General features: G+C 36.5%; 1 protein-coding gene across 3 annotated transcripts in view; it reads right to left on the bottom strand.

The window, feature by feature from the left end:
• Positions 1-23,721, bottom strand: part of ARHGEF12 (Rho guanine nucleotide exchange factor 12) — a 151,611-nt gene that overhangs the window by 88,384 nt on the left and 39,506 nt on the right. The window lies entirely within an intron of this gene.

Here is a 23,721-nt window from a genome sequence, read left to right as displayed (position 1 = left end):
GGTACTTTAACACTTTTTTCAGTTCTGTAAGCAAAAAGAACTACAGCCTTTCCTCCGGGTTGTCTTTTTAAAAGAATATTTCTGGAGGATTCCTGATAAGAATTTGACACTATACATAAACTCTAACCTAAGTCTAAAAGAATGTTCTCAAACTTCCATTCTTCTTCTCATTTCTGTCATTTCTATAATTATTTCAACCAATAATATTTCATGTAAGGATTATTTAGTCTAGGTAATAAGAACAGGGCTTATTAAGAATATCAGTAATTTTTTTAAAAGACTATTAGTAAGGGTTGTTGTTTAGTTGCTAAGTTGTGTCCAACTCTTTGTGTGACTCCATGCGCTGTAGCCCACCAGGCTCCTCTGTCCATGGGATTTCCCAGGCAAGAATACTGGAATGGGTTGCCATTTCCTTCTCCAGGGGATCTTCCCCACCCAGGGATAGAACTCGTGTCTCCTGCATTGCAGGCAGATTCTTTACCACTGAGCCACCAGGGAAGCACATTAGTAAGGGAAGGAAGAAATAAACATAAAACAATGATACTTGACTATTTTATTTGGCATGGAGGTAGTTTAGCTTAAAAAGAAAACTTAGTCTAAATATAACTTTAATTATAATTCCCTTTAATTCCCATATAAATTAAAATTGATCCAAAGAAAAAGAGAATCTAAAAACTTTCCTAATAAGTGACAGAATATTAACTTACAATCCAGGTAGGCATGACAAGAAATAGAGGTTCTGGACTGAGAGAGAGGACACTGCTCTAAAGAATATATTGATTACAAAAGATTATAAAATCTTTAGAAATAAGAATTCCTAAGTAGTCCATCCTTACCTGCTGGAGGAGGTGGGATGGAATGGGATTTAAATTTAAAGAATCACAAAAGCCATCACAATATTGTAAAGTAATTATCATCCAATTAAAATAAATTAATTAAAAAAAAAAAAGATGAACATAAAAGTTGGCAGTAAAGAATTCCCAACTGAATTTCTGCAAAGGATAATACCTGCAGTTAGCAACCTTAGCCACTTGGCCTGACAACCATTATATTAAAAACTCCTATCCCAAAACAATGCTGCTTGCGTCAGAAACTGCATCATCCAGGGAGATTCTGGTAAAGAAACCGGAAGTTCCCAGACTACTGATTGTAAACCAGTTTCCTGAGCTATTTTCTCTTACAAGGGAATGGAAAGGAAAGGAAAGAGGACAAAAATGAAATAAGAAGGGCTACCTCACAGTATAACTTCCTTATTGCAACTGACTTATCATAGTCCCCAAGTACAAAGAAATTTCTCAAAAAAAATCTTTACATCACAATACTTTTTCTCTAATCACCAAATTCCACTTTAAAATATGTGGTAAAACAAACAAATATACATGTACATATGCATGTGATGTTGCATATGCATGTAAGTAACAAAGTCAAGGGCCTTCTTCTGTCAGCTCCAGCTAAGAACATCACCAACAGAATCCCACAGTTTTGTAAACTACCGCCTCCTGGATATTGACATGGAGATGTAATGAGAAGCTAGAAGCAGAAAGCTAGAACCCCAAAGAGAAACTTGGGGCTAGAGTTGTAGATTTGTGTCACCAACCTACTGATGGTCACTGAATTTAAAACAGCACATAAAGAGAAAACACCAAGGATCAAATCCTGGGGAAAAGAAACCTAGTTTCTGAACAACTGAGAAAGGATGTGAGAGCTGATGAAGGAGATAAAGACGATAAATCACAACAGAGAAAGGGCTGTCCTAGGGACCAACAAAAAAGAGATACTACTACTAAATGCTACAGAAAGGTAGACTAAAGGCTGAGAAATGGCCATATTCTAAGCAACATAGTAACCCAACACTAGGCTGATAAAACAGTTCTGGTGTACAAAAATCCCATATTTCCAAGTCCCTGTCCATTGTGTAGTCCAATCATAAAATTGTGAAAATCCCCTCTGGTTAGATATTTAAGTAGAAACAGCTGTGTCTGAATGCTGACATAACATTAGATGTGGCTAGTTAATCAAATGTGTCTGGATTTTGAAAATATCTTGTTGATGACTTGGACATTTAGCCAACAATGAGTATGTTTGTGTGTATTTATATATGTGTATATGTATTTTGCTAGATATATGACAAAGTCAAAATGCCAATATGAAGAACCATAATAGATAAACGAAAGGGTTAACAGGAGTTTGAGCCACTGGGATAAAGGTGCCTTGGTTGTTGTTCAGTCCCTAAGTCGTGTCCGACTTTTTGCGACCCCAGGGACTGCAGCTTCCCAGGTGACTCAGTGGAAAAAGAATCCGCCTGCAATGTAGGAGACACAGGCAGACACAAGTTTGATTTCCAGGTCGGGAAGATCCCCTGGAGAAGGGCATGGCAATTCGCTCCAGTATTCTTGCCTGAAAAATCCCGTGGACATCTGGAGGGCTACAGTTGATGGAGTCGCAAAGAGGTGGATACGACTGAAGTGATTTAGCATGCATGCACGCATGGACTGCAGCACACCAGGCTTCCCTGTCCTTCATCATCTCCCAGAGTTTGCTCAAACTCACGCCCACTGAGTTGGTGATGCCATCTAACTATCTCATCCTCTGTCGTCTAAGCATACTAAGCACACCTGCATGCCAAAAATCCTAACCAAGGGCCTTAAATGTCACAACACATTGACTCACTTGACTCAGGATGCCTTTTCTTTGTTAGTTCTGAGCTCTAGTATTAAATCATTAGGTTACAATATACAGAGGCGCCCCCCAATTTTTTATTTTCACACTTCTCCCAGTATGTTATATAGTGTAGAGGGAAATGTGATTTGGTAATTAAACAACCCTAACCTGCAATTAATATATATATTGGAATAATACTTTCATTTCTTACCAGGTGTAATGATTCTATGATACATATATATATACATACATGATATCATAACTATTTTTAAGATTTAAAAACTCAGGGCTTCCCTGGTGGCTCAGTGGTAAAGAATCCGCCTGCCAGTGCGGAGACATGGGTTCAATTTCTGGTCTGAAGATCCCACATGCTGTGGAGCAACTCAGCCCATGTGCCACAACTATTGAGCCCGTCATCTGCAACAGGAGAAGCCACTGTGATGAGAAGCCCATGCACCTCAACAAAGAATAGCCCCTGCTCTCCACAAGTAGAGAAAAGCCCATGCATCAACGAAGGCCCAGTGCAGACAAAAATAAATAAATTTTTTTAAAGAGAGATTTTAAAACCTAAAAGCTTTAAGACCATTACACAGAATTTCTTCTGGATTAAAAAAACTGCAAAGAAGTGCCGAAGTGATGTGTCACAACATATTTGTTTATAATAAATAGCCTACTAGAAATCATATTTTCCTTTTATTGATTTTGGTGAGAAAAAAGCTAGCCTTTGGATACCACTCCAATGAGAAGCATTCTGAAAGAAGAAATGGGGATATCACAGGCAAACCTTAATTCCTATTCTGTTTCCTCCAAGATATTAGATTTTTATCCCTTGGGTTTAGTTATGATGAGGAATTTGAGAGTCTGGATGGTTCTTAATAATGGATGACCGAAATGAAGGGGAGGAAGTTAAGGAAATTTCACCTACATTGGAGAGTGGTCAAGCTTTTATTAGCATTCAAACAATGTTATCTACTAAATTTAGAATTCTCAAAAATTTCATTGTAACATACATCCTGTTTTAGTCTTATTAAAATGCAGGAGAAAAATCACTTTAGTGAGTAGAGTTACTAGACAAAGAATTCTGCAAAACAGGTTAACAATTAAGGTAATTCTTAGGCTCAACTCCTCATAAAATGATAATAAACATCAGTGCAAAAACAGACTATTCCAGCATTGCTACAGTACTGTTGCTGTTCGGTCTCTAAGTCAGGTCCAACTCTTGGCAACCCCATGGACTGCAGCACACCAGGTTTGCTTGTCCTTCACTATCTCCCAGAGCTTGCTCAGACTCATGTCCATTGAGTCGTGATGCTTCTTAACCATCTCATCCTCTTTTGCCCCCTTCTCCTCCTGCCCTCAATCTTTCCCAGCATCTGGGTCTTTTCCAATGAGTCGGCTCTTCGCATCAGATGGCCAAAGTATTGTTACAGTACAGTCAATGAGAATTACATGTGATCTCAATGCCTTAGGTTCAAGGACTCCTCAGAAAAAACACAAGGTTGGTATTTTGGTTTTACATTGAAAACGTATTTGAACTTGGGCAAGTTGCTTAACCTCGCTAAGAATCATTTGTAGAACAGTGATAATACTAATACCAAACTCACCACTTTGTTTTGAGAAGTAAATCATAAAATCAGAAGCATTAAATAAGAAGCACTGCCTTGCGCATATTAAGCATTTAATTACCCATAGCTATTAGGAAGAACTAGTGACATTATTAAGTGTCATTCAGGTATGACCAAAATCAAATCCCTTATGATTATACAGTGGTGGTGACAAATAGATTCAATGCATTAGATCTGATAGAGTGCCTGAAGAAATATGGACAGATGTTTGTAACACTGTACAGGAGGCAGTGATCAAAACCATCACCAAGAAAAGGAAATGCAAAAAGGGAACGTGGTGGTCTGAGGAGGCCTTACAAATAGCTGAGAAGAAAAGAAAAGAGAAAGGTAAAGGAGAAAAGGAAAGATATACCATCTGAATGCACAGTTCCAGAGAAGAGCAAGGAGAGATAAGAAAGCCTTTTTGAGTGAACAATGCAACAAAATAGAGGAAAACAACAGAATGGCAAAGACTAGGGATCCCTTATAGAAAATTAGAGATACCAAGGGAACATTTCATGGAAAAATAGGCACAATAAAGGACAGAAATGGTATGGACTTGACAGAAGCAGAAGATATTAAGCAGAGGTGGCAATAATACACAGAACAATTATACAAAAAAGATCTTAATGACTCGGATAACCATGATGGTGTTATCACTCACCTAGAACCAGATACTCTGGAGTGTGAAGTCAAGTGGGCTTTAGGAAACATCACTATGAACAAAGCTAGTGGAGGTGATGGAATTCCAGCTGAGCTATTTCAAACCCTAAAAGATGATGCTGTGAAAGTGCTGCACTCAATATGCCAGCAAATTAGGAAAACTTCAGCAGTGGCCACAGGACTGCAAAAATGTCAGTTTTCATTCCAATCGCAAGAAGGGCAATGCCAAAGAATGTTCAAACTACCACACAATTGCACTCATTTCAAATGCTAGCAAAGTAATGCTCAAAACCCTTCAAGCTGGACTTCAACAGTCTGTGAATCAAGAACTTGCAAAAATAAAAGCTGAATTTAGAAAAGGCAGAGGAACCACAGATCAAATTGCCAACATCCATTAGATCATAGAAAAAGTTAGAGTATTCCAGAAAAACATCTACTTCTGCTTCATTGACTATGGTAAAGCCTTTGACTGTGTTCAGTTTAGTTCAATTCAGTTCAGTCACTCAGTCGTGTCCTACTCTTTGCGACCCCATGAATCGCAGCACGCCAGGCCTCCCTGTCCATCACCAACTCCCGGAGTTTACTCAAACTCATGTCCATTGAGTCAGTGATACCATCCAACCATCTCATCCTCTGTTGTCCCCTTCTCCTCCTGCCTCCAATCATTCCCAGCATTAGGGTCTTTTCCAATGAGTCAACTCTTTGCATGAGGTGGCCAAAGTATTGGAGTTTCAGCTTCAGCATCAGTCCTTCCAATGAACACCCAGGAGTGATCTCCTTTAGGATGGACTGGTTGGATATTCTTGCAGTCCAATGGACTCTCAAGTCTTCTTCAACATCACAGTTCAAAAGCATCAATTTTTCGGCGCTCAGCTTTCTTCACGATTCAACTCTCACATCCATACATGACTACTGGAAAAACCACAGCCTTGACTAGACAGACCTTTGTTGGCAAAGTGACTGTGTAGATCACAGCAAACTATAGAAAATTCTTAAAGAGATGAGAATACCAGACCATCTTACCTGTGTTCTGCAAAACCTGTATGCAGGTCAAGCAGCAGCAGTTAGATCTGGACATGGAACAATGGACTGGTTCAAAATTGGGCAAGGATTATGTCAAGGCTGTATATTGTCAACCTTATTTAACTTATACTTAAGTTATATGCAGAAGTGTATTAGTCGCTCAGTCATGTCCAACTCTTTGAAACCCCATGGACTGTAGCCCGTTAGGCTCCTCCATCCATGGGATTGCTCCAGGCAAGAATACTGGAGTGGGTTACCATTTCCTTCTCCAGGGATCTTCCTGACCCAGGGATCAAACTCAGGTCTCCTGAATTGCAGGTGGATCCTTTACTGTCTGAGCCACTGGGGAATATGCAGAGAACACCACCCGAAATGTTGGGGTGGATGAATCACAACCTGGAATCAAGACTGCGGGGAGAAATATCAATAACCTCAGATATGCAAATGATACCACCCTAATGGCAGAAAGTGAAGAGGAACTAAAGAGCCTCTTTGACAAAGGTGAAGGATGAGAATGAGAAAGTTGGCTTAAAATTCAATATTCAAAAAACTAAGATCTCAGTATCTGGTCCCATCATTTCATGGCAAACAAATGGGGAAATAATGGAAACAGCGACAGACTTTATTTTCTTGGGCTCCAAAATCACTGTGGATGGTGACTGCAGCCATGAACTTAAGACACTTGCTGCTTGGAAGAAAAGCAATGACAAACCTAGGCAGCATATTAAAATGCAGACATTACTTTGCCTACAAACATCCACATAGACGAAGCTATCGTTTTTCCAATAGTCATGTATGGGTATGAGAGCTGGAGAATAAAAAAGGCTGAGCACTGCAAAACTGACGCCTTCAAACTGTGGTGCTGAAGAAGACTTCTGAGAGTCCCTTGGACAGCAAGGAGATCAAACCAGTCAATTCTAAAGGAAATCAACTCTGAATATGTATTGGAAGGACTGATGTGGAAGCTGAAGCTCTAATACTTTGGCGACTGATGCAAAGAGCCGACTCATTGGAAAAGACTCTTTGGACTGGACCCAATGGATGCTGGGAATGATTGAAGGCAGGAGGAGAATGGGACAACAGAGGATGAGATGGTTGGCTGGCATCACAGACTCAATGGACATGAGCTTGAACATGAGATGGTGAAGGACAGGGAAGCCTTGTGTACTGCAGTCCATGGAGTCGCAAAGAGTTGGACACGACCGAGCGACTGAACAACAATCAGGAAGAACAAATATCAATTCTGAATTTTAGTGGCATGACTTCAAATTCAATAGAAAAGAAAAATAAAGACTAACATTATTCAGATAGCTTTTTAGCTCAGTAAAATCGATAGAAATGCATAGTTCAAAGCCTATGATGAAACTATAAACTTAACTTGCCAAGTCATACTATATAAAATTAATGTCAATCCTCAAGTTACCAAATTTCCTAGTTGCTACAGGGTAAGAAAAAAATCAGATTATAACCAAAATTTTTAATTCTGGCAAGTAAGATCAGTGATTTTTTTAAACAAAGTGAAATTATGTTGACTTTACTTGCCATTTAGTAAAAAGTCCAACATTTCCTCATCTCCTTTAAAATATCAAGAATGATTAAGGTAGTCTGTGTCCTGGATGTAAATTGAGTTTTTCATTTATCTATTTCTAAAAACTAAATAACCTGAAGCAAAGATTTTGAAAGTACTCTAACATGAATATGAACAAGTCAGCTCAAGTTATTATATATTTTTCACAAAATAATAAATGAAGACAGCTGTAAGGATGTTTGCCTACAATACACAGTACCTAAAAGTATGCGATTCAGAACACAGTACTTATTTCAGCTGACTGTTAACTGAATCTTCACATCTCTGGACAGCAACATACACAGAACCAAAAGCAGTAAACAACCACCACCACTTCCCTCCCACCAAAAAAAAAAAGAAAAAACCAAAATACCAGTCATAAATCCTTTTGCCACCTATAATTTATAACTGGTCACACTTAGAGTTGCTAAAAGAACTAAAAACTTTGGATCTAGACAAAAAAAGAGTCTGAACATTATCTACCACTGTGCTTTTTTGTTAGCATACACATCCAAAGCATGAAAAGTTTAGCAGAGCTGGCAATAAAACAATAATTAGTTCTATCAGAAAGACTCTAAAGCAGAAGCTACAGCTGACAGGATGACTCACGGAGAATTTTTCATGGTGTTATTAGTTTCAAACTTCTGGACCCTGCAATACAAACCACAGAATGACAAGGAACAAGGAGCTCAGCTCGGTGTAGATCCAAAAATGATTCACTAGAATGTAATGTAAGATCTCAGAAGTTAAAAAACTTTTTAAACATAGCTTAGTATACTGCCACTTTTACTGAAGAATTTCAAACACAAGACAGATGCTAAGTAAATGTCTCTTGTTTCTGTGGACATACTTTGACAAATCAAACAGTAAATTCTAAATTATTTTAATTCTCTGTCAGAGATATTATACATTTCATATTGGTTGTTTCTGAACAGGGAAAAGTAAGTCATAAGAGAAAATAACAGCTTATTAAACTTTCATCTCTTTATTGATAATCTGGAACATTATCACTTTTGTGAGTATTTCCTGTAAGGCTTCTAACTAAATTTCCTTTGAGTTCATGAGTATCACTGCTAACTTACAGTGTCTTTTTAAGACTTCAAATTACTCAAAGAAAAAAAAAAGTTTAAAAAAAAAACCATCTGAAAAAAGTCTGAGACCTTCAAACTACTTAAGTATTCTCATACCATTCAACACCAATCAAAACATCAAACACATTAGACAAAAATCAGCAAGAAACTGAACTCTAAAGAATTATCTCAGGATTTAGAGGGTCAATGCATGATTTTCTTTAGATAGGGTTGCTGTGGGTCAATTGCAAAGTTGCCATGCCTGACTCTTTGCAACCCCATGGACTGCAGCATGCCAGGCTACTGTGTCCTTCGCTATCTCCTGGAGTTTGCCCAAACTCATGTCCATTGAGTTGGTGACGCTATCTAATCATCTCATCCTCTGTCGGCCCCTTCTCCTGCCTTCAACCTTTCCCAGCATCAGGGTCTTTTCCAATGAGTTGGCTCTTTATATCAAGTGGCCAAAGTATTGGAGCTTCAGCCTCAGCATCAGTTCTTTCAATGAATATTCAGGGTTGATTTCCTTTAGGATTGACTGGTTTGATCTCCTTGCTGTCCAAGGGACTCTCAAGAGTCTTCTCCAACACCACAGTTCAAAAGCATCAATTCTTTGGCACTCAGCCTTCTTTATGGTCCAACTCTCACATCCACACATGACTACTGGAAAAGCCATAGCTTTGACTATATGGACCTTTGTCAGCAAAGTGATGTCTCTGTTTTTTAATATGCTGTCTAGGTTTGTCATAGCTTTCCTCCCAAGGAGCAAGCATCTTTTAATTTCACGGCTACAGTCACCGTCCACAGTGATTTTGAAGCCCAAGAAAATAAAATCTGACACTGCTTCCAATTTTTCCCCTTATATTATAGATAGGAATTTAAATCTTAACCTTGTTTCATAATTCCCTCTTTCAGGATTTGTTTGTGACAATAAAAATGAGAGAGAGAGAGAGAAAGGCCTCCTAACCTGGGATGGGCATGTTTCCCAACAAGTATTTACATCAACATGTACTAATATTAAATGCTCAAATTTTGTAAGCTGCAGTGACAATTATGCAAAATTTGTAGGAAGAAGCTTCTTTCTTCAAATTTGGCAAAAGACACAATTGTGCTTCTGGAAAAGTAGAAATCCTTAGTTGTTAGCTTTTTACCTTTTGCACTGAGGTGCCATTGAGATACTTTTAACAATATAATAAAATATAAAATAGTATGTCAACATTTTTATTATTACATAAAAAATTAAATTATTTTCTATTATATAAAAAATTTAAATTATTATATATCACTTTAGCATTGTATATAGCAAGGACTACCAATTAAACAAGGAAACAAATTATAATGGATTTCTCTTAAGTGTTCTTAAATACTTATCGAGTGTCAACACAAGTACAGTAATAGGATTTCTTTCATTTCTAAAATCTTGGTGAAGGAAAGACCACCAGAGCTACATTAACTCCCAAATCACAGATTATTATTCTTCTTGATCTCTGCCTACCTTCAGGTGTTGGCACACAATATGTACTCATTCCTTGACTACGAGAAGCCTAATCACTGCCATAGCTATATTTAACCAAGTAATGCCCCAAAATCACAGGACAAGAAAATACAAGGAATAAGAAAATTATATATTTAGTTCCCACATATGATAAAAATGTTCACAATTTCCTTGATCTAAACCAACACAGGTCTATTTCTTTTGAGGAAATTAAAATCTTATACACTTTCTGGGAAGAACTTTAAGGGAGTAAGGATTGAGCATATTCTGTTTTCCACTTACAATTTTTAAAATTTATGTAAATAATGCATTATGGGTAAGGATTTTGATTACCTATCCTTATATTTAAGTCATATTCCTTAGCTGGTGAGATATTTCCATAAATTTATTCCATAAATTTTCTAAATGAAAATTTAGAGGCTATATGAATATAAGATATCGGTAAAGATAAGACTACAAAACAAACTAATGGACAGCCAGTTTCATTACAATTAAATTTTCTATATAACATACCTTCCACATCCATAAAAATGTTTTATTTTCTTCTGAGGAAATTAATTTTCATTGAAAATATTTTTACTGGATATGCATATAATGAATGCTCTGATGAAAATTTTGGTTTTAAAACTAGGGAGATTTCTCTTCAAACGCTTTGGTTTTGCAATCAAATAATAACAACTCAATTTCTCTTAGCTATCCACTTAAGTTTATCAAAAAACCACACTTTCTGCTGCCAAACCTGAATACTCCAAACTTTCAAACTACTGCAAAAAAAAACCCTCCAATTTTGTGGCGCAAAGTTGACAAAATCAGATATATGCATGCCCTTTCACCCTTTCTTCTACAAAAGTTTTTCTTGACCTAAAACCAAGGAACTAGAGCGGAGGTATACGCATTAACAATGGCTCCCACAATGCTTAATCTGAAAAGGTGGAGGGAAAGAGTATTTCAATTGTTTTGACCTTCTTACATTATCTCAGAATTGAGAACCAGTGCTTTATAAAGTTCAGTTCATTCTGAATCCACTGACATTCAGTTGTTTTCTCCCTTGTATGATAAAAATGTGACTTATTCTAACAAACTTAACACTAAGACTACTGATGCTAATAATTTCTAAATAAATCTATGCTACTAAGAGTATTTTATAACATTCTCAAGATAATTCCTCTCTCACAAAGAATTGAGGAATTAGATTATTTTCCCAAAATGTAAAGCTTCCTATTAAGCAATGATTCTCTATTTCTTAATATGAAAAAGATATCTTTTACTCTCAAAGAAACACATGTACACAATTTAAAAAGACAAAATAGAAACCAAAAATTCTCCCATAATCTCAATACCTAGAATTTTTATGAGTACGTCCCCTATCTTTTCTCAAGGTATAGACTACTGTATTTGTATATAGCATAAACACAGTGTATAAAAATTCTTTTTATAAAACTTAAAGCATACCAGACATATTATTTGGTAATTTTTTTAACTTAATAAAACATCAACATAATTTACATCATTATTATTTTTTTAACCAAAGCAATGGTTTTAAACTGTGCTGCATAAAATTCTAGGACTCTCAGGGGACAAAAATGGATAGATGAAGACTGAGTTTCCCATACATCAGAGCTATTTAACTTTTATTTATTTTATATACTGAACTTACAAGTGAGATAAAGATTTGAAAAACAGGGCTCCAGATCATTCTTGATAACTGCAATGTGCTTTGTGATACAGATATTTAATTAACTTAACCATTCCCTTTTGTAAATATTTGGGCTAGCTCCAGTTTTACAGTATAATAAACAATGTTGTAACAAAATATCCTTGTAACTCAAGGTATGCACTCCCTGTTGATTTCTTCCTTAAGATGAAGTTATCTATAGTAAGGAATCCACATGGGAGTTTGGCTGGAAGTCAAGAGGAGTTTCAGTGTGTACAAGGTAAACAGAACACAGAAGACACAGCGGTCTCCTAGCTCAATCCTGTGAAATAATTTCTAACCCTTATGGAAACACACAGAAGCAAGAAGCTGAAGGAGCTGTTTTAGGAACAGACTTTGTAAGACAAAGGTCCAAGGTAACATTACTTTGGAGCCCAAGTGCCAAAGTGTGGCGCAAAACAGGTTAAAGAGACCGTTAAAAAAACTGTTAAAAGTAAAAATGGATAAAGCAGAGATATACATATGCCATTTCCTTCTCCAGGGGATTGAACCCGGGTCTCCTGCATTGCAGGCGGATGCTTTAACCTCTGAGCCACCAGGGAAGACCTAACAGAAGTTAGAGGTATATTATCCACAAAGTGAATAAACGCCAAAAAGCTACACCAAACTCAAATTTTCAAATAATTCTGTATTTATTAATTATAATACCATCATTACATTTGAAAGAAAAGTAAGCAAAGATATGGAAGATGCTTTAATTATATACACAGTACAGGAATTGTATTAGTACACAGAGAAATTCTCAGTTCCCCTGCATTAAACATGAAAACATTCCTTAAACTGGGAACCACCACAGTTGTTGTGGGTTAAATTGTGTCCTCCACAAAGATACATTGATGTTCTAACTCCTAGTGCTTGTGAATGTGATCACACATTCTTGGTGTCATATCTAAGAAAGCTTTCCCTAACATAGTAACAAAGTCCTACATTTTTCTCCTACATTTTCTCCTGAAAGTTCAATGATGTTCAATTTTACTTTTAGGTCTATGACATATTTTACAGTAATTTTTGAACAAGGCATGAGTATGGACAGAAATTTATTTCTTTGCATAGCGATATCCCATTGTTCCAGCACCATTTGTTGGAAAGACCACCCTTTTTCTATTGAATTGCCTTTATACTTTTGTTGAAAATCAGTTGTACATACATATGTGGGCCTATTTCTGAAATACCACAGAGGTGAAATGCCTTTCTTGTCATGTATCAGAGGATGAAAAGTCAAAGTGCTAGCTGCTCAGTCGTGTCAGACTCTTTGCAACCCCATGGACTGTAGCCTGCCAGGTTCCTCCGTCCATGGGCTTCTCCAAGCAAGAATATTGGAATAGGTAGCTGTTCCCTTTTCCAGGTGATCTTCTGATCCAGGGATTGAACCTGGGTCTCCTGCATTGCAGATGGGTTCTTTACTGTCTAAGCCACCAGGGAAGCCCATATCAAAGGATAATATCAACTTGACATCACTAGTAATATTACCTTTGGTCATTGGGATAAGACAGCATTTGTCAGATTTTGCCCTATAGTTTCTTTTTTTTTCCCTTTCAATATTCTCTTCTTTAGAAGCATGTCACTAAATCCAATCCCATACTGGGGGTTGGGAAGATTAAGCTCCATCTCCTGAAGGAGGCAGAATTCACGTATACCATTTGGAACTCTTCCCATAAGGAAAATTTGTATCTTCTCCTATACTTAATTTATGCAATCATTTCTATCAGCATGAATTCATGTATATTTATTTTATACTTTTGAGTTCTAATCAACACAACATTATTTTATTGCTCAAAAAAAGGATTCCAGCTTAAGCCATTGAGAGTTTTTTCAGGTTGGCATCTGTGTTCCCCACTGTTTTCCTTTTTTTTAGCACTTCCTTGTTTCTGGCACTACAAAGTGCTCTAGGCTCATCTTATATCTTGCCTACTCCAGCCCCAGAATCAATCATTTCTCTAAGGAGCCTTTTATGGGACTGGTAATTAGAAACCAAGATCTGGGATCTAAATGTGCTTGCTGCTACTGGGGTGTCAATAGTTCTTGGCCCTATTAGCAGACAAAGCTAAGAAATTCATGTATACATATACACACATCTATAATGGTTTTTGTATTTATCTACCTGTATATTTATTAAGCTAAAGATGAGTTCACACTGATGTCTCTGATTCTAATCCAGTACCAAAAGGTTCACCTTTCCCCTTTGCTTAACTTCCCTGACAGTGAAAAATCTAGCTCCCATCTATGTATGTGTGTGAGTTCATATATGTATGTATATACACACAGATACATGTCTTTTATATGTTCACATATGTGTTTTATATGTTATTTATATATTATATAATACATAGGTATATATACTTACATATTTATGTATATAATTATATTGCCGAGATTTATAACATTCGAAACCACAATTTACCTAAATTGCTAAACTTACTGGCATGGTATTCATAATATTCCTTTATTATGTATTTAATACTTAATAGATCTGTACTGATATCACCTCTCTCATTCCCAAAATCGGTCATGTCTTCTCATCTTCATTCCTGATTAGTGATTTAACAACTTTACTGATTTAAGAATCAGCTTTTGCTTTCACTGATTTTCTCTTTTTCTACTTCATTGACTCCCACTCTGATCTTTATTATTTTTTCTCTTCTGCTTGACTTAAATTTCCTCTTACTTTCCTAATTTGTTAAAATGGAAGTTGAAAGGTCATTGACTTTAGACCTTTCCTCTTTCCTAATAGGTGGCTTTTTAAAAAAATTAATTTATTTGGCTGCAATGAGTCTTCATTGCGACACCCAGGGTCTTTGTTGGGTCATGTGGGATCTTTTGCTGTGGTCCTCAGAGGACTTCAGCAGTTGCAACACATGAGCTCTCTAGCTGCGGCACGTGGGCTTAGTTGCTCCACAGCATGTGGGATCTTAATTGCCCAACCAGAGATTGAACCTGCATCCCCTGCATTGAAGGTGGATTCTTAACCACTGTACCACCAACGAAGTCCTTCTAACAGTTCTTAAATTCTAATAATGTAATTTTTTAAGTAATGCTTTAGTGGCATTCCACAAATTCTGATATGTTGTGCTTTCATTTTCATTCAGCACAAAATAATTTCCCATTTCCCTTCTGATTTCTTCTTTGACTCATGGGTTATTCAGAATTCTTCTGTTTAATTTCCAAATATTTGAAGACTTTCCATACATCTTTTATTGATGTCCAACAATTTCACTGTGGTCAGAGAACATACTTTAATATAACTAAATCATTTTAATTTATGCAAACTTATTTTGTGGTCCAGAATATGGTCTATCTTGGTTAATGTTCCATGGTGCAATTGCAGAAAATAAAAGTATATTATGTTGTTGGCTAGAATGTTCTATAAATGCAATCAGATCAAATTGGTCAACAGTGTTAAGTGTTTCATATTCTTGCTGATTTTCAGTCTACTGCTCTCAATTATTGAGAGATACTGAAGTCACTGTTATTGATTGTGGACTTGTCTATTTGTCATTTTTATATGTCAGTTTTGTTTCATGAATTTTAAAGCTCTGTTATTCGATGCACAGAAGTTTAGAGCTGCTGTTTTCTTTTTTATTGACTACTTTATCATTATGAAGTGACTTTCTTTATTCCTAACAATATTTTTGCTTGAAATCTACTTTGTCTGCTATTAACATATTCACACTAACTTTATTTTGATTGGTGTTAGCACAGTATATCTTTTCCTATCCTTTTACTGAAAAAAAAAAAAAAATATTTCAATTGGAGGCTAATTACTTTACAATATTGTAGCGGTTTTTGCCATACATTGACATGAATCAGGCCATGGGTGTGCATGTGTTCCCCATCCTGAACCCCCCTCCCCATCCTTTTACTTTTAAATTTTGTGTATTTATTAAAGTATTTTTCTTATAGGCAGCATATAGTTGGGCTTTGCTGTTTTATCCAATCTGATAATTTTGGCCTTTTAATTGGGGTTTTAGGCCGTTTTCCTTTAATGTGATTACTGACACGGATAAGTTTAAGTCTATCATCATTGCTATTTGCTTTTCACTTGTCTCGTTTGTTCTTTGTGTCCCCTTTTCGCTTTTTCCACTTTCTTTTGGATTAAAGTATTTTAATCAATTAATCGATTGACTTTTTCCAGTTTCATGGAAAAATAAAAGATACACATCACTGTGTAAGTTTAAGGTGCACAGTATGATGACTTAATGTACACAGTGTGAAACGATCACCACAATAGGTTCAGCTAACATACATCTTCTCATAAAGAGACAATAAAAAGGAAAGAAGAAAAAAAGGAAGAAAAATTTTCTCTTTGTGATGAGAACTCTTAGAATTTACACTCTTAACAACTTCCTATGTTATATAGCAGTGTTAACTGTAGTCATAGTGTTGCAGCTGATTGATTTTTAAAACAATTTTAATATTCTGTTAATTTGTCTGACTTACTCACTAAACCTTAAATTATCTAAAGGTAAAGAACATGTTCTATCTGACTTTGTATTTCAATTAACTAGTAGAGTGCTGAGCATATACTTGACAATACATGTTTACTAAATGCATTTATTCATTTAAAATTTTTTATGTAGGATTATAGAGGATATAAGTGATTCCCAATCCAGAAACCACCATTTTATTTTACTACTATTTTATCTATCACTTTCCTCAGAGCACAGCTGGCTCAGAGAAAAATGACTCCATCTACAGCAAAAGAGATGAGCCTTTTTGGCCTAATGGTAATTCCATTCTTGGGTATGTGATTAATTCAGAAAAAGACTGAAGAATAGAAAAAAGTTTGCTGGATGCATCTCTTACTCTTGAAACACATGGAATTTCTCCTCTTCCACTACAGGTGAATGAGGAAGCAAGCAGCCCTGACAGCTAGTTGGCATCCAATCTTAACGACTAGTTTAAGATGAAGATGACAATGAGAGCAAAAGAGGAAAAACAGAAAGAACCCAGGCCACTCACAGAGTTAAGCTACTAAGTCAAAAATCCCTCAACCCTACCAACAGACTTTCTGTGTGAGGCAGGAAATGTCTTTACTGTCTTTACACCTTAAGTCGGTTTGACTTAGTTTTCTGTTATGGGCAGCCAAATGCATACTAAGTTACATGAACAGCAAACTGTGCCACACACTGTTCTAGACACTGGAGGTTACATCAGTGAACAGATAAGGCCTCTGCTCTCAAGCAGCTTACATTCTACAGGAATACAACAGTCCAAACAGATAACTGTACCAAATAATTTCAGACAGTGTTAAGTGCTATGAGAAAAATAAAAGAGATGTAACTGGGACTAAATGGGTTAAGTTGGTTTACTCAAAGAAGACATCTAAGGCAGTTGAGTTGAGATGTAAATGAGGTAAAGAAGCCACTATGAGAAAATCTGGAGCCAGCGGGTTATGGGAAAAGGGAACAATCAGTACGAAGGTCACAAGGGAGAAGAAGTTTCGTGTTTTTGAGAAATATGAGGTTCACTGTTGCTTGAGCATAGAGAACGGCCAAGAGAGCAGTACTTCCAAGAGACCAACAGATGTAGACAGGAACCAGATAATGTAAGAATGCGAGCCATATCAACAAATTTAGATTTTACTCAAAGTACAATGGAAAACCACTATACGTTTTTGAGTCATCACCCAATTTGTTTTAAAGGAGTTTTCTGATGAATGAACTTTCACATTCCATATATTTGAATACTAAAACAGTTACTTGCCTAGTAGTGCAGATGGTAAAGAATCTGCCTGCAATGCAGGAGACCCGGGTTCAGTCTCTGGGTTGGGAAGATTCCCTGGAGAAAGGTATGGCAACCCACTCCAGCATTCTTGCCTAGAGAATTCCATGGACAGACCATGGGATCACAGAGAGTCAGACATGACTGAGCAACTAACACACACAAGAAAGTTAAGTTCAGTCTATTTTATATAACAGTGCATTTTGCCCCAAATATCAATACTTAGGAAGCACTTAATATATGGAGAATACTACACAAAGCTTATAATGTTGATATAGTCTCTCCCACCAAGCATGAATTCCATATTATCTTGAAATTAAATTTTATTTAGGAAAAAGAATAAAATGAGGAAACTAGTAAAGAAACAGAGATACCTATTACATTGTCCTTTCTATCCTAAATTCTCTAGATAACATCTGAAACTCACAGATTTAATTTTAATTTTTTTTTAAAAGCATAACATGACTGAGAGGCATCTGGTAAACTTATAACCATAGTTCAGTCATTTAGTCTTTGCTCAGGCAAGTGTTTCAGCCCTGTTCTAACACAAGTATTTGGATTTTTCCAAGAGCTGATGTCAGGGCTTTTCACAGAGACAGAACAGCATTTACAGGCCAGAGAAGGAAAAAGGGTTTCCCCAGCAGTTATGCTCAATGTGGCCTTTGTACTGTTCCACTGCTAATGGCAGGAAGACCCTGCTAGATAAAGCTATTTCAGTTCCTGAAAAAAATTCTACCCTGTGGGGGTGAAGGAGAGTGAACGGAGGGAATCCAGTTTAGTTTTACATCAGTGCTCAAACCCAAATCTAAACAGGCTCAACATCAGAACAAAAATTTCTGAATGAGAAAAATTGTTTTGCAGAAGTTGTATGTTAAAGAGGAGGTAAACTGGCTGGAAATAAGCATAAATTAAAGAGGTAAAGAACAACAAAGTAAGCTGGTCTGTATTTCCTGAGGCCAGATTTCCTGAAAAATATTTATTAGTTGAGGAACACTCAATACCTTCAGGTTCACTTGATAGTTGAAAACTATGCTAGGCAGACTGCTCCAAATATATGCCCTCCATTATGCATGATAAGAATAATCATTAACAATTGAAACCATGATAACATCAGCTAAAACTTACTTGAGTAGTAGTTTTACTTGAGTACTCACCATGTGCCAATCTCTGCATTAAGTATTTTATACATATATATTAGTGAATTGTATTCTAACAAAGATTCAAAGAGATAAATATTATTTTTAGCTTCATTTTATAGTAGAAAAATGTGAGATTCAAAGAAGCTAAATAACTTATACAAGTTATATAACTAGTAGATGGAAGCCTTCTGACTGAAAACCCTCATAGTCTCACTAGAGCCCCTGCTCTCAACCTCTAGATTACTATCTTCCAACAAAACATTATCTTCCTTTTGTACAGGTTTTGTTTTTGTTTTTTTCAGTTAACTAAAAGTTTTCACATTAGTGAGCAGAAAACTAGATCTGGTATAACTACAAAATATTTAGCTAGAAAGGTATTTATACCATTTATTCCTTTTAGGCAAAGATAAGCTAATATAAACTGGTTACAAAAGAATTCCCAATCATACAGAATCTGTGTCCCCTAATCTCAAAGACTGGTTGAGAATTTCATTAATATCTATTTGCCAAGACAGCAATTTGCCAGAGTTTCATCTAAAGAAAAATCTGTTTCCACCTAAACATGTTTCTTCATGGCAAAGTTCTCAGAAACCTCTCATTCCTTCAATAAACACGCATTAAACTCCAGGAAAAGATGGAAAAGAAAAGCACTTTTACTGCACTAGGCTTCCTCAACACTAAAAGCAAAAATAAGAGGGGACAAATATCCACCTTCTCTATGAAAGAGTACATGAGTATAACCTTAAACCACTAACTACAAAACATACTTGCCATATCTATTAAATTCTTGATCCACACCAAGAAAGTCTTTAGTAGACCTGAACAGGAAACAGATCTCCCTAAACTTAGGGATCACAGTTGCAAACCCAGACCTGACTGTTCTAGAGCCTTGTTCTTAACTACTATGCTTTACAGGTATAAAAAGAATATTCAAAAATACATTTTTTAAAATTCTGAAAAATACAGAATAATTTTAATCTGAAGATGAAAGGATACAATGCACACTATAAAAACAGACATAAACTAAAATAAACAACCCTAACACATATACTGCAACTGGGTTTGCAACTCAGCTTCTCTGCTTACTATCTACTCTTAACCAAGTTCCTTAATCTTTCTGTGACCTAGCTTCTTTTGTTGCAGCAATTACTGGCGTATGTTACATGCACAGTAAATGTTAGCTGTTATTAACTATCCCATTTTCCTGTTACCTACTCTTCTTTTTCTGTTAGTATTCAGAAGGTTGTGTGGCTCACAGCCAAGTTCTTCAAGTCACAGAGTTCTCTGCTATGTTCTGGCGGCAGTTATGAAAATTTAAGATTTTTAAATAAAGAGCTACATGAGCACCTAGACAAAAAAAATTAAGTTATGTGTAAATGGGAAAGATTAAGTTATTAGCCTCAAGATTTCTCCACAATAAGACTCCCTATGCTAGAAGCTATGACTCCATTGTGAGAAGAGAAAGTATACAATGTCTAAGCTTCCTTTAAAAGTTATTATACATACTGGAAATAGAAATAAATCTTAAGAGAAATAAGGCAATAAAGCACCTATCAGCTCTTCTTGGGAGCGGGGGAGAAACACTAATTAAAGCAAAAGTCCATCCAATTAAAAATAAATAAAGAGAGAACTCAGGAATGCAGATGGTAACGTAGAAGAATTGAGGGTAAGCACCAAATGAATTAAAATGCAGAAATTAATACATACCTGTAACAAAAGCCACCCCACAGCTATCCAATAGATGAGTTTCCTCAATGGAGAATGTCTTAATCTCGTGCTCTCATGTACTTTGGAACACAGTACTCATTTTTTTAAAGCATTTATTTGTTGATCTATCACCCACCTCACCCCTAAATTGCAAGAATATAAATTCTATGATGTAAGGATCTCTGGTTCACATATGAAAATCTCTTACATGGAATACAATCATATAATGTTAGAACTGAACCAAGTGACCTAGTCCAACCTTCACTCTTTACAAATATGATGCTGAATTTTTTATCCAATTACTCAATTCCTGATAGAGATTAGGATCCCTATCTCCTGTTCACTCTACTGGCATCACCCTTCATGATGTCAAGTATTTGTGATATAATGTTTTAATCCACTCACATGAAAACCATGGAAAGAGTTTTTGAGCTTGACCTGGGCTTCATCACTTTATTATTTGTTACTTATGATGAATTACTTAACCTCTGAAAATATAAATTCCCTCATCCATGAAGAGAGGGATAGTGCTACTTTTGTGACAAGGTTGTTTTAGGATTAAATGCAGTAGGTGCTCATGAGTGCTCAGTTGCTCAACGATGTTAGACTCTTCTGTGACTCCACGGACTGTAGCCTGTCAGGCTCCTTTGACCATTAAGATTTTCCAGGCAAGAATACTGGAGTAGGTTGCCATTTCCTCCTCCAGGGGACCTTCCTTACCTAGGGATGGAAAACAAGTCTCCTGCGTCTCCTGCATTGGCAGGCGGGTTCTTTACCACTGAGCCACCTGGGAAGACCTTAAATGTAATAGCTTATGTAAAATACCCACGTGTCAGTATATATATATACATGTGCTAAGTTGCCTCAGTTGTGTCCAACTCTTTGCGACCCTATGAACTCTAGTCTGCCAGGCTCCTCTGTCCTCAGGATTTTCCAGGCAAGAATACTGGAGCAGGTTGCCGTGCCCTCCTCCAGGAGACCTTCCTTACCCAGGGATGGAACCTGCATCTCTTGTGTCTCCTTCATGGGCAGGTGGGTTCTTTACCACTAGCGCCACCCAGAAAGCCCATATAAGTATATAACCAATAGGTGTGTTCCAGCACATACAGACACACACACAAAAATAGTACATCATATGCATAGGTTTTTTTATACCCTCTACTATACTATAAATCATGTTTACATTTAAAGTACTGAAAATTATGCAAACACTCAATAAGCATTTATTAATTTGTCAGTATTCTGAGGAATCAAGCAACTTTCAAAATGTGGCAAATAGTATGATAACTCATACCACTATGAGGAAGATAATCAAATTAACTGAAAGCTTCAGACTATGCTTAAAAATGTTTTTGGTCTTTCTTTTCTAAATAGAGATGTCTGTAGTACTAAACACGTCTTAGTATCATAAATTGGGTCTTTCTGTTTACAACAAAACAACTTCCACCATGAAAAACACCTTCAGGAGAAAACAAAAATGCCTGCAGCATTTTATAGCACTTTTGCTTTTCACATGCATGCCCATGCTCATGTATTCACAGAAATGAATGCAAAAAAAAAAAAAAAAAAATCAGAATTGCAATTCCAATGCCATCACATGTAATCTGGCTGCTTCTTCATATTTATTTAACCAACATTTTAGCTGACAAAAGCAAAAAATACCACAAACTGAACAAAGGATAAAATCATTCAAACAGATAAGAGCGTTTGGTGTCATGGATATCACCGTTTCCAAATGACTGTATATTTCAATTTAGCTTCAAACGGAAAAACAATCATGAAGATTACTCTGTAAAAACACTCCCCTCCCCCACTATAGATTTAATCCCTGCCTCCCCTCATACTCCTTCCAAGATCTCTTAGGTATCAAAGGGAAACAACCAACCTGAAGCTTCAGATAATTAAATCATAGTTTACAGAATAATAAATCAGAGTCCTTAGCTAAGATTCAAGAAGAGTTTTGTCAATTCAGTTCTAAAAAGGTAACAGAAGGATGCTGCTTCCTCTCCTTCTGAATAAAAATATCCCTGCAATGCTGGATGCTAAAACCTTTGTTCTCAAGCTAAGCAATTAAAGTACAGGTTTTTAAAATGAGGAATTTTCTTCCTTTAGATCAAATTAGTCTTTTTAAAACATGAAAAAACCTTCAAGGCTATTTAAAGAGTAATGAACAATGTAATATGTCCTTTTCCTTTCTAATTTTATTCCTGTTATAAGTACATCCCTTTCACTAAAGCTAGTTTTCTACCATTTTGCTACATTTCACACACTGCGGAGAAAACAAAGACTGCAATAGATTACCTGGATCACCGGACACATCAGCAGACAGGCGAAAGCTCAAAAGGCTCGTTTCCATGGAGCAGAAGAGAATGGAATCCTCAGTGAAACACCACTCCCTTGGCATTCCTAGGCTTCTCCTTTATATATACTCGACATCCTTGGGAAGGCATTTGTCGGATGATTTTATTGACCACAAGAGGGATGGTATGAAGAAACTCCACCTCTTCTCCACCCCCAATCATCCACCATCATCAACTGAAGCTCAATACTGTGCTGCTCATGGAAATGCAAAGAATAGCATCCACATACAGCTCTGAAATATTACACTGTAAAATTACATAAATGATTAAAAAAAAAAAAAAGCTAAGATGTAGTTGGCAATATGTGAAGGGGGTAGGCCAAGCAGCTCCCATAAAATAAAAATACTTGTAAAAGATCCAATTTTAGAGCCACAAAAAAATTAATTTTCTTCAGAATTTCCTGAATAACATATGATTTTTAGAAGAACATATAGTGTCTCCATCAAAAATGGAGGTCCTCGTATATCTTAAAATTTTCTTTTGCCACTGCTCCTTTCCTGAAAGCTAAATAAACCAAGTAAGTTAGGATTAAACAAAAAACCTCTCTTTTTGTTGATAGTGTGATCCCCTTCAAAGGTAATCTGGAACAGGAGGTCGGGGGTGGGGGTGGCAGGGTGAAAGAGGAACAAATAAAAATGGGAGGAAAAATATTTTCTGACCCAATAAGCCTAATTAAGTTTGTGAACAAGGCTGGAAGGACCGAAATTTCTTCATGCTACTTTGTCTATTTGTGTTTGATTATTGTAAACCTGCCCTGGTCTCTAAATATGCCCCAGGCACTGTGATGTCTGGCACTCTTATTAACTAGCATCCCTGCCACTTACACTAGAAGCAGGGAGGGACAAGAGACCCACTCATTCAATCTAATCCCTAGAACCTGTGTAATTTTGCTGCAACTAATTTTCCCCCAACACTGCTCCCTAACAAATACATTGCCACACTAAGACGACTCATTACCCTCTAATTTCCTTTTCTGTGAGCTTCCCTTGTGGCTCAGCTG

This window comes from Dama dama, chromosome 1 (genome assembly GCF_033118175.1).
Source record: "Dama dama isolate Ldn47 chromosome 1, ASM3311817v1, whole genome shotgun sequence".
Lineage (NCBI taxonomy): Eukaryota > Metazoa > Chordata > Mammalia > Artiodactyla > Cervidae > Dama > Dama dama.
This window is presented reverse-complemented; position numbering and strand designations above follow the sequence as displayed.